This window comes from Staurois parvus, unplaced genomic scaffold (assembly GCF_062004578.1).
Source record: "Staurois parvus isolate SC_StPar_1 unplaced genomic scaffold, SC_StPar_1.0 ptg000303l, whole genome shotgun sequence".
Taxonomy (NCBI): domain Eukaryota; kingdom Metazoa; phylum Chordata; class Amphibia; order Anura; family Ranidae; genus Staurois; species Staurois parvus.
Genome location: NW_028318099.1, coordinates 4642128 through 4654559, shown reverse-complemented (window position 1 = coordinate 4654559; position 12432 = coordinate 4642128). Strand labels below are relative to the sequence as shown.

General features: G+C 40.3%; 1 protein-coding gene and 1 long non-coding RNA gene across 4 annotated transcripts in view; one reads left to right on the top strand and one right to left on the bottom strand.

Annotated features, from left to right (window-relative positions):
* The window catches only part of SLC16A9 (solute carrier family 16 member 9), a 110046-nt gene that overhangs the window by 78670 nt on the left and 18944 nt on the right, over positions 1–12432 (top strand). The gene's annotated exons all lie outside the window — the stretch shown is intronic.
* Positions 1–12432, bottom strand: part of LOC149457736 (uncharacterized) — a 77703-nt gene that overhangs the window by 48109 nt on the left and 17162 nt on the right. Inside the window, exon 2 of the long non-coding RNA XR_016313567.1 lies at positions 7732–7979. This is a non-coding gene — a long non-coding RNA (uncharacterized LOC149457736). The remainder of the gene's footprint in view (positions 1–7731; positions 7980–12432) is intronic.

The following is a 12432-nucleotide window of genomic DNA, read 5'->3' as shown; positions in this document are numbered from 1 at the left end:
TTATGACTCATTAATTATGTATGAATATTGTTCTTTAATTATGGGGACAGGACACAGCTGTTCATTCTGTTAGCCTTTTCCTACTTACTTTAGAATTGACAGTTTAATCAGGCACAAATATAAATCAGAGAACTCTAATTCGTGTCAACGGAGGGTATAAATGATTTTCTTAGTTTTTTTTTTTCACCCATGTTTTGTTTACATGTATAATTCCATCTTGTCCTCCTGGAATAAAATATTTATTTAAAGTTGAAGTCAACCATTAAGAATGAGACCATTTAGCTTTTTATGTACTTTATGTACTCGTGTATGTATACAATGGGTAGTAAATATTAGCTGGTGCATAGATCCAGTACACGCTTAATAAAAGGTTTAAAGTTGTGACAATATGCTGCTTTCTAACACTTTGTAAACTGTAGAAGTGTCTTTGATAAAAGTTGTACATTGTAGATAAATGATGTTACACAAAGTTATTTCCTAGGATCTAATGTACTGTAAGTAAAGGAGACTTCTACTACTTTAGCAATATGACACAAGCTGCCTTCATTGCACACATTTTAGCATATTTATTAATTTATTACCAGCATTTTAAAAGCATTGAACATTTAAAGTGGTTCTAAAGGCAGAAGATTTTTTTATCTTAATGTATTCTATGCATTAAAGTAAAAAACCTTCTGGCTGCAGCCCCCATTATACTTACCTGAGCCCCATCTCAATCCAGCTATGTACATGAGAGCAGCAGCTCTCCCGGGTCTCTCTCTCCTCACTGGGTCACACAGCAATGGAAAGTATTGGCTCCTGCTGCTGGCAATCACAGCCAGTGAGCCAATGAGGAAAAAATGGGGGGCTTGGTCAAGCTGTACTCTGTGTGTGAATGGACAATGCCCATTTACAGGAGCGTGACTTGGGAGCAAGCCTGCTCGAGTGCCCCTATAGCAAGAGGCTTGTTATTGGGGGCACTCAGCAGGTGGGAGGAGCCAGGATGACCAGTGGGGTACTGGAAAAGAAGAGGACCATTGCACACAGCAGGTAAACATAACATGTTTGTTATTTAAAAAAAAGTAAAACACAAGCCTTTAGTAACACTTTAAATAGTGCCTTTAAAATTGTACATTCAAAATTTTTTTTTTTTGGGTGGAAAAGCGTTAGATTCCATGTAAGGTTTTACTGCTATCCAGGAGAAGAGTTTAACAAAGAAGAAAGTAAGATCTGATTCACACATATGCAGTATGGATTGAAGCTCAGGTTTCACAGCTAACTGATAGTGTAGCTGTCCACAGGTTCACATCAGGTTTACATCAGGTTCAGGACAGGATTAGCTCAGGATCTTATCTTGTTCACATATATGTGGTTTAGGAACGGTTCCCATAGAAATCAATAGCCTGTAATCTGCACTTAAACCTGAAGCCACTGCTCAGAAATCGGACATGACTCATTTAAAACCGCACTGAATCCGCACTGAATCTGCACCTGCCGTGCGCCGGACATATGTGAACAGTCACCATAGGAAGCAGTGGTATTTCACATGTCATGCAGATTGGATGTGGATCAAACCGCATCCACTCCCCATATATGTGAACGAACACTAAGGGAAAATATTTAACAAGGTCACAGACAGCAATAAATTCTGATAGACATCCCTACTCTACTAAATGAAAGCATTTGTATTTCTATTGGAGTTGCTATTGCTAAGATTTATCCTGACTTTCGGTCTGGTGAGACCTTTGTCAGCAGAACAGGAAGTGACAGGAAATCTCTCTAAACCAGTGTTTCTCAACTGGGGTGCCCTGCTTGCCCTGGGTCAGTGTCATGGACTGCCATGGTTCAGGCAGACAGCTGACAGCACCATAATGACCAATGATGCCCTATGGCCACGATACATGGTGTCATTCATTGCTATGGTGTTGACGTCCAGCCTACCCACACCATGGCAATGCATGATGTTGATCAAGAGCAAGCGGCATGCAGGGCCTCCCCCAGCATTTAGGAGGGGACAGAAGTGTGCCTCTTCCAGACCTGCTCTACCTCTCAACCTTTGTCACAAAGCCAAAAGGTAGGGCTCTGCTTGTAATCCCTTACATATACCCAGTGAAGTGATGCACAGCTTTCAGAAAATGGAGAGGGGGGGGATAGTTGAAACTACACTTAGCAATGAACTGCAAGGGGAGCGCTGAGAGCTGATTGGAGGAAAGGAACACACACCCCTTCGCACAGCACAGGAACAGAACTGAGGCTGTCAATCGAGGGCTGTGTGCTGCAGTGTGATTGGAGCACTCTGTAATTGGGGGACTCTGTGATGGGGGAACTGTGTGAATGGGGGCTCCATAATAGGGAGACTGCGTGAGACAAGTTCATTTCATCAGGGTGGAGGTGTCCATCATCTAAGGCTCAGGTTTCCAATTAATGAGTAACATTTCTGACTTTTTACATTTTAGATTGGGGTGCCTCGAGATTTTGCATACCCTAAAAGGGTGCTGTGACTGTAAAAAGTTGGGAAATACTGCTCTGAATGGAGCCCTAGATATCAGTAAAACCAGACAGAAACAAAAACAACGTATTATATAAATCATAAGTCAATTTGTGTAAACCAAATACCTTTCCAAACCCAGATATTAGCTTGTAAACTTAAAAGTGACATCATCACTGTGCTGTAGATAGCCTGTGCAGCTCCTCCCACTACAGTCTGTATGCAGAATAATACAGGGGCAGTCCTTATTAAAGAAATTAATGTACAGATCTGTAAGAAATACACATAGGACACCAAATCCAAGTAAGAATACGCATGGCTGGAAAATATTAGATTAGCCTGTAGTTCAGATTTAAGGTGCTTGTAAACCCTTATGTATACCCAGTGAAGTGATACACAGCTTTCAGAAAATGGAGGGGGGGATAGCTGAAACTACACTTTGCAATGAACTGTGAAGGGAGTGCTGAGAGCTGATTGGAGGAAAGGAACACACACCCCTTCACACAGCACAGGAACAGAACTGAGGTTGTCAATCAAGGGCTGTGTGCTTCAGATCCATCCCTTGTCACCTTTTATTTCTTGGTGTCAGTAATACTTATCAGTGATTCATGCTGACAGAAATAACACTTACAGTAGTTCTTTGGATTGAGACAAGTACACACTACAGGGGTACCTCGGTTTATGAATTTAATGCATTCTGCGGGACTTTTTGTATTGCGAAAAATTAGTAAACTGAAACGCGGTTTCCCATAGGAATGCACTGAAAACCAATTAATCTGTTCTGGAAGTCAGAAAATAGTAAAAAAAAAAAAAAGTATTTTATCTGTTCAAAACTCTTTGAAAACCAATTAATCCGTTCGTATTGCAAAAATAAATTGTAAACTGAGCCATTATTTTCAATGGATTTTCATTCGTAAACCAAAAATTACATTAACCGATGTGTTCATAAACCAAGGTATGCCTGTATAAAGGGATATGCTTTGTTCAAATGACACATCTGAGGTTTACAACTATTTTAACCTGTTCCCACTGGGCATATGCATATATATGGCCTCTCAGAGGGTAGAAGCTGCATATGTGCAATGTAAAGATTTTCTGTGCTGAGAATGCGCGCTTCCAGCACAGTTATTGGGAGCTTTATGATCATGTGACCACTGTGACTGCCAATCACTGCAATCACATGAACAGAATGCTCGCCTCCGGGCATTTAGAACCTCTTAAAGGGTCAGGAGGCGATGATGGGAAGGGGTTAAGAAATTGTGGACACAGTTATCTAACATAACTTTTGTGGTCAGTAAAATGCTCCCTGATTGACTTTCAACACAAAATGTTTTATATTAATAGTTTTACATAAAAAATCTTACATTTTGCTACTGAATAAGACAAAGAGATTTCAAGAGACTTTGCAGGAGTGAACAAGAGAGGCGATCTATAATGTTTGATTATTTCCCTATCCTATTTCACAATATCATATTGATCAGAATGGTCATGTGTAGGTGATTACTGAGTGATTTAAACTGTTGGTGGGCACCATTTCTTGATTCCTATTTTCTTAATGGCATGGCGTGAAATCCAGGGAAGAATTTCTGTATAAAATGAGCAGTTACTAAAGAATTCTAGCAGCACAGACTCTAAGCTTTGAACGGTTGTTTACTCCATAGAAATTCTTGCCAAGATTAATGTGGGTTTTCTAAGGAATTAGTAGGGATTCAAACGTGTTTTTTGTTTTACATATATTTTAGATATTTACATGTATTTGGCTTCAAGTGAACACGTGCTGTGCCCAAGCAGGTCTTCTAAACTGTCAATACTTGCTTTTCATGCTCAGGAAAGTGAAGAGCGACAAATTGCGTGAGGGTCTGGTGGAACATGTGGTTGACCATTTAAGAATCCAGCATAATAGGGCAATGTCCTCAGCCATGTGTATGCTCTAGCTTGTAACTTGCAGTTTATCCGGCTCACTATTTCTTGCTCCTATGGACAAATGAAGTGGTGGGGACATGAATGGCAGGTAAGTATGAGCATCTGCAGGTGCAATATTGGAGTGCATTCACTATAGAAATGTATTTGCAATGAATTATGGGCATCACCATTTCTCACTTGCTTTTGAAGGTGCAGGTTCTAGTCATCCTAACCTTGGCTTTATTATCTAGGAGGTTCTTGACCTAGAAAAACTGTTATGTCTGGAAAATGTAAAATCCTGTCAGTGCTTGTTTCAGGTCTCTCAGTAGGCAGTTCAGCCAGGGTGGGTAGTTAAAAACAAATGGCCAATGCAATCTTAAATATGAATATAATCACACAGTCCTTATTCCTAGATTGTAAGCTCCAAGGAGCAGGGCCCTCCTTTCCCTCTTGTATTGAACTGTATTGTTGCTGTATTGTCTCCCATTATATTGTAAAGCGCTGAACGAACTGTTGGCGCAATATAAATCCTGTATAATAATAATAATTAATATTTATACAGCACTTTTCTCCTTGAGGATTCAAAGCTCTTAAGAATTGAGGCAGCCATCTGGAGTACACTCGTTTGAGCCAAATACCCTACTGGCATGTCTTTTATAGCGTGGGAAACCCACAGAAGCACAGAACATCCAAACTCCATACAAATAGTGTTAGGATTCAAATTGAGGACCCCAGTGCTGCAAGGCAAACGTACTAACCACTGAGCCACTAGTAATGTACAATGCCAAGGGTGTTTTTGTGTAATTACAGGAGTTCGACTGTAATGGAAATATACAATAGGTATCTTTTTAGAGTAAATCCTTAACAAACAATAGGCATTCACTGTTCAAACACTGCAGATACCACAATGGCCCTCTCCCTAGCCCAGTAGACACCTTTATGCCTGCCATTTGCAAGGTGCTAGGCTAGAATCAACCAAATGCCTACCAAATGCTCAAAAATCACCAGGAAGGGCCAGAGTGTAAATACGATTTCAAGTGATTAAAAGTTAAAAATTCCTTTGCGCTAAAAGTGTCTGATGATCAAATATGTGCAAATCAATATCAAATGCTAAACCAGCTCATCAGACTACCTACAGCAGCACTCACGCTATCCATACACCAGATATAGAATGTAACCAAGTATATAAACATATGTTTACAGTATATGTCAAAAAGTGATAAGCATGCACAGATACAGATGTAACTCATTAACATGAATATATATACTGTAACTGAAACAACCTTAAACCAAAATCAAACCACATATAGTGCTATAAATTCTGGAGAGTTCAGAATAGAGCATCTAAAAAGTGGTGATTTAGTGTGACTGATTCCCGGAGTATGCCAGTATGATTAAGTTTGGGCGGACAGCTTGAGCAGTGAGTAGTGGCGGTACTAATGGAGATGTACTTTCCACCCATCCATCCATTTACCCTACTGGCTGTATGTAGGATTAGAGGAGATTGTTTACCCATCCATCTATCCATTGTGGGATTTCTCCCTAAAATGCTGTTAGACCTCCTGTATTCACCCTCAATGTCCTTCTTGGTGGTATGCACATTGATGAAGATTGTGTTTGCATAGGAACACTTGGCTGTTTTTTTTTACTTATCTAAGAGCACCTACTCTACACAGAATCTTCTCTGCACTTTATTTAGCTGAACTTTTTTTTAATGAATTTTTTCAGACTTTATTTTTATTTATAGTACTATATGTGGTTGGATTTTTCATGAATTGTATGTTATTTATTTATGGCTTTGGGTTATTTCATTTACAGTATATGTATACTCCTTAATGAGTTACACCTGTATCTGTGTATGTTTATCACTTTTCGACAGTGCAATACATTTATATACTAAGTTTTCAAAAAGCCTGTGCTTTTCCTATACAGGGATTCAACTTGAAATTAAACACAAATTCCAATTCATGTTTGTAAAAGAAACCCTGGGGGGGGGGCATCCTTTTTCTACTTAATATGCACACAGACCTCATATGTAGTGCATCGCTCCCCACTGCCTAGCTCTGCAAAGCACCAGGGATTGTTTACATTTTTTTTTCAGTTGGACACCTATGCATCAGTACATCTGTGTGATATTGGGTTCCGTAGAGATGAATGTGAGAGCCAAGACCACTTAATACTAAACCCAGGACCCTGCATTCACTATATTTGGTCTCCCACAGTACACAGAACATGGAGATGAAATTATTTTAGTAAATATAAACTGCTAAATACATTTTCTCATCAGCAGTTAGAGCAGTCTAGTGACTTCTATCAGTGTCCAGCAGAGCATTGGTTAGAGCTTGTAGGAGGAGTTTTCATTCTCCCCTGATTCTCTTATGAGGCTATAGGACCCCTGACCCTCTGGCTGGACCAGGGGCGGACTGACCAATTGGAAACTCGGGCACTGCCCGAGGGCCCAGGGTCAGTAGGGGGCTCCATGAGATGCCCCTGGTACCTTTTTCATAGGCTTTTTTGAGTTTGGGCAAGGACACAGGGGCCCCATGATCCCCTATTGCCTGGGGGCCCCATGAGTTGTCAGTCCACCCCTGGTCTGGACAGTGCTGATTGGCCCTGTGCTGATCACATGTACCCTCCGAAGAAAAAAAACAACTCTCTAGCAATACACACCAAACTGAACATGTGCAGCTTGCCCCCAAGGCACTGTGGAAGAAGGGGAGGATCAGAGAAGAAAGGAGCAGCAAAAGCCCTTTTTACACAATGCAGAGCATTAACCCATGAGGTTCCACAGTGAGTATTACAAGCATGCAACCCAGGACCCTGCATTCACTATATCTGGTCCCCCACAGTACACAGAATATGGAAATGCAATTATTTTAGTAAATATAAACTACTAAATACCTTTTCTCATCAGCAGTTAGAGCTTGTAGGAGGAGTTTTCTTTTTGCTCTAGGAGGATGTAAAACCCCTGTCCTCTATCTTGATTGGCCCTGTGCTGATCACATGCACTTTCCCAAGAAAAAAAAAGGTTCAAACAGCCATTTTACACAATGCAGAGGATTAACCCCTTAGGTTCCACAGTGAGTATAACAAGCATGCTTTACTGCATATACCGACTGATTTAACTGTTGTGGGTTTAGTAACACTTTAAAGCCAGAGCCTGAAACTGCATAACACTGAAAAACACATAAATGATTTATAAAATTGCACACATGTACTCATATTTCTTTTGTATACCTATTTCTGCTCCACTCTTATAAATGAAAAATTGTAGGTGCTTACCCTAGGCAGATACAAATGAATGCAGCTCTGTATTCATTAATACACTCAATGCATTTTTTAAATGCACCCAGTGTAAGTACCTGAATTTGACTTGGTGTTAGCCTCTTGAAGTCCTTGTATAGCAGAGCTGGATTGTGAGTGGAAGGCAATACAAGGAGATAAATCAGTTCACGTGTTGGGAAGCTGCATGCTGCTAGGAAGAGAAAGCAGAGTGATAGAGAGACAGGCTTATCACTGAGCGTCTTCTCCATGCACTGTCCAGTCACAGGCTAGGGTGGGTCCATGATGACCTAGACTCGGAGGACGTTGGTTGGATGATGCTGGCCATCTAGCAACAGAAAAAAATAGTACAGTAGGGAAACCTCATAGAAACATATAAAAGTGACGGCAGAAAAAAGACCAAGTGGTCTATTGAAAATACTGCCCTCCTGAACCTCATTCACCACTTGATGTATTTAAAGTATGTAAATGTAAAAAAATAAAAGTCAGCAGCTACAAAAAACAAGCACTCACCTGTCCCTCGATCTAGCGATGTACGCACACAGCCGGCTTCACCAGCCGTCCTCTCTCCCCGGTGCCAGCATCTTCAGTGTGGGTCCTGGCTGTGACAGCTTGCACTGCACATGTGCGAGTAGCGCTGTGCTTTGTGAATGGTCCCGTACATGTCATGTGTTCCAGAAGATTACTGGGAGGGAGTAGGGGAGGACAACTTCTGCTTCCAATCGCCTAGGCGATTGCAGCAGAAGTGGGAATGAGTACCTGTCAAAAATGGGTACCCGCTCTCCAAAGGTGCCAATCCTTAATGGGCAGCGGGGGACGAGGCCTTAAAGTGGAACTTACCCTTTTTGTTCCTGAAGTCTCTCCTGATATGTTGTATCCCTCAGACCTTTCACCATTTTTGTTACCTGGACTAGTTCTGTTTTATCAATATCATTTTGTAAGTGAGATCTCCAGAACTGGAAACAGTATTCTAAATGAGGTCTAATTAAAGATCTATAAAGGGGAATCAGGACCTCCTTCCTCCTGCTGGTGATGTATCCTACAATTCTATTAGCTTTTCCCACTGCCTGGTCACAGTCACTGGGAATTAAAGCTAAATATTGCAGCAAAAGCAGTTTTTTTTCTTTTAATGAATCATTCTTGTTTATCTTATTTGTTGTGCCAGGGTTCTCCTAAAAAGTAAAGGTTTTAGGCTTTGAATGGAAAACATTGGTTCAGGGACATTAACTGCCTAGTTTGAAATAGGTACAATATATGCGTTAGTACTAAAATATGATTTTGTAAAAGATTACTAAAAGTTCTTTTCAAAGGCAAATTCTCTCATATTTGCAACCATTGAGAACCATTGAGAATAAGTTCTTATTCAAATACACATTTGTGCCATTCAGGGGTTCACTTATGTTAGCTTCTTGAGACTAATATCTGCAGTTCCCAGGAAGTGCGGGGTAGCTTTTGTAGAGAGGCTGTTAAATTTCTACAAGGGTTCCTTTGTATGAAGCAGTGGAAAGTAGTGGTTACAGTCAAACACTCTGAATGCCTTAATAAAGAGGAATTACAGAAAGCATTATTGTATTATTGTGTTAAGCTTATGGAAAGCTTTATATTAAATATCTCGAGTTGTTATCTGATTAATTATTAGCAAGTCATATAAATAAAAGAGTTTGTAAGTTCAATAGAGGACACACTATCTAAGGTGGAGGACCACCAATGGGACTATTTATAAAACAGGACGAGACTCTACAAGGTATTTCATTTCATTTCTAGAGGAGATTTAAAGGTTAAGGTTAAAATCTAACTGGTTCTCCTCCTTCACCTTCACTCCAGATGACTTGGAGGATAATGGTGAGTTAATCATCCATGGACTTCCCATATATTCAAAGGCTTCTGTGGAAATAACTAGAATTGTCCCCTGAAATCATGGATTTTCCTTTTACACTTGCAATAGAATCTCTGTGCTTTTGCTACATTCCCCGTAGTATGAGGTAAATGGAATGTATAGTGTCTTTGTAGATATTGACTTTCTTTCTATCAACAATTGGAAATGTTTTATCACCCAGTTTATTTAATTCTTAGCATTGGTTCACACCATTGCAACTTGCGACCGGAGAGTTTAAAGTCGCATGACAAGTTGCACCCCATTAGCACAATGGAACTGTTCAAATCAGTGACTCAAGTCACAGTGACTTTGAAAAAGGTTCCTGCACTATTTATGTGCGACTTCATTGCAACTTGCATTGACATCTGTTAAATGAAGTTGCACTGAATAGTTAGCTGTGAAGTTGCATGGAGTAGCATAATTTCAAAGCCACACTGGTGAGAACCAGGGCTTAAAGTAGAAAAATACCTGACTGTATACTATGGGCATGATCAGGTGTGGATCTGATTATTGTTCGAGCTGTGCTCCTATTGTTAAGTCAGATATTCAACTCAGTTCATGTTCAGTCAGGTTGGTGCCCTTATTGTTGTTAGTCAGAATGGTCATTCTCTCCATTTTTAGCGATTAGGTAATTGTCAGACAAGATGTTTGGTTTAAGTCATCTTGTGTAACATGTTGTGACATGTCACTTGTTGTGACATGGTATCCAAATACCACCCAAAACTTACTCTCCGCTCCTCACAAGACCTCCTAATCTCTAGTTCCCTGGTGTCCTCCTCCCATGCCTGCCTCCAGGACTTCTCCAGGGCTTCCCCCATCCTCTGGAACTCCCTACCCTAATCCATCAGACTATTGCCTACTCTCCTCACCTTTAGGCGCACCTGGAAAACCTATCTTTTCAGGGAAACCTACCCCGCCCTCAGCTAATTACTGAACTCCTCCACTCTTCCTACCACTTCATCCCCCACAGTTGTTTCCTCCTGTACCACTATCCCCTCCCTCCTAGATTGTACGCTCCAAGGAGCAGGGCCCTTGAACCCCTCGTGTATTGAATCGTATTGTTACTGTACTGTCTCATGTATTGTCTCCCATTATAATGTAAAGCGCTGAGCAAACTATTGGCGCTATATAAATCCTGTATAATAATAATAATAATAATAATAATAATAATAAAATGTTGACGTATGTAGGTAGGGTGACCAGGCATTTATGTGATTGCTTTGAAGATCATATTTCCAAAATTAAGACATATGGATAACAGACATGGATCCCATTCTGAATCTCTTGTGCAGAGATTGATAACCTGATTAGAGGAGGGGAGAGCTTCTCTCTGTTGAATAGAAAGGGAGGTGTATTGGATTTTTACTCTAGAAACTAGAATCCCTATAGGGATGAATTTTGAGGTTACCAATATTATGAACAGGCCTGTACTGTATTTTCCCTTTCTACTTTTAGGAGCAGTGACTTCCCATACTTCCTATTAGGGAAAGCTCTAGGGTCCTTTTCATATGTTTACAGAACTCAATAGCTCAAACTAAACTTCACACATAAGCAAATGCTCCTTCGTGCTGTGTAAAGATGACTCTGCAAAGTTTCAATTATGAGAGCAATGACCATGCAAAATATTCACAAACATTCATATTTTATTTACCAAAAAATAAAATAAAATTTGTATTATGAACCCTGGCCATAATAAAGAGAATATATACAAAGCTACAAACCATTTCCTTAAGTAAACCTGTGTTATTGCCCATGTACAGTAGAAGTTAGGAGTGGTGGCAAAATTATCTTTGCAGCCTTGCTATTTAGCTCCATTTATGTCTGCTATATGTTGCTTCCTTTATCCACTTGTCTTAGAGGCTAAGGCCCTTTTTACATGGGTGAACTCCACCAGCGGGGCATCTGTCCTCTGATCCCTGCTGAACAGGCAGATGACAGGTCCGTGTATGCTTTGCTTATGCAGAGTGGACATGAACACAGCCCTCTTTCCTGTATGTCGGATGTAAATGGACTGCATTTCTGTTTACATCAGACTGTCATCCGATCTGATCTGATCTGCTAGATGGATAGGGAAAGGATCCTCCACCAGTCTATTTTTAGCAGATCGGATCGGATGCAGGTGGGTGTAAATGTGGCACATGTCTATTTGCATCCACTGCTCCATAGAGGGCAATTAATGATTCAATGATGTCCACCAGCAATCCACTGCGCGTCAGTTGCACTGTGCTTTGTGAATCTCCTGGGACCTGTGATGTGTCCCAGGAGGTTTGGAAGTGGGAGTGAGTACCTGTCAGAAGTAGGTACCTGCTCCCTAAAAAGAAAAAAATCTCCAAAAATGTTAGGAGGAACAATTAAAAAAAGTGGAACTTCCCTTTTCAGGTGAAGTTCTCCTTTAAGTTTAGCAATTGTCTATAAAAGTAGTAAACTTAAATGATAAAACAACAGTGTGTTTTACCATTATGTTATTATCTATATGCGTGCGCAATAAAGTAATACACAGTGGGTGATAAAAGCTTATGGGTTTCTGATTATAGCTCTAGTATGTTTTCATTGTCTCAGAATACAGCAATGGATGTTCCAGGTAAAGCTGCTGATTGCACATTTCCTTGTACTTTTCTACGAGCGCATGGTATTGGTTTCTTAGTTACTATTTGTATTGAAACGCATGACAGATTTCCTAAGGACTGTTCTTTCCCTATATAGCATGTCAGCAGAATTCTTGTTTACTAGGAGGTTAGAGTTATTGAGATGGCTATTTGGCAGTTCTTTGAAATTAGCGTGTTGGTCTAGTTGTAGCTAATGATGATGAAAGCTATTTGAGCAACATTTAGCACAAGGTGAACAGATGGCCACAGGTTAATAGGCATTTTAATTGTTGACTCCTCATTTCAGGAGGTTTCCATCA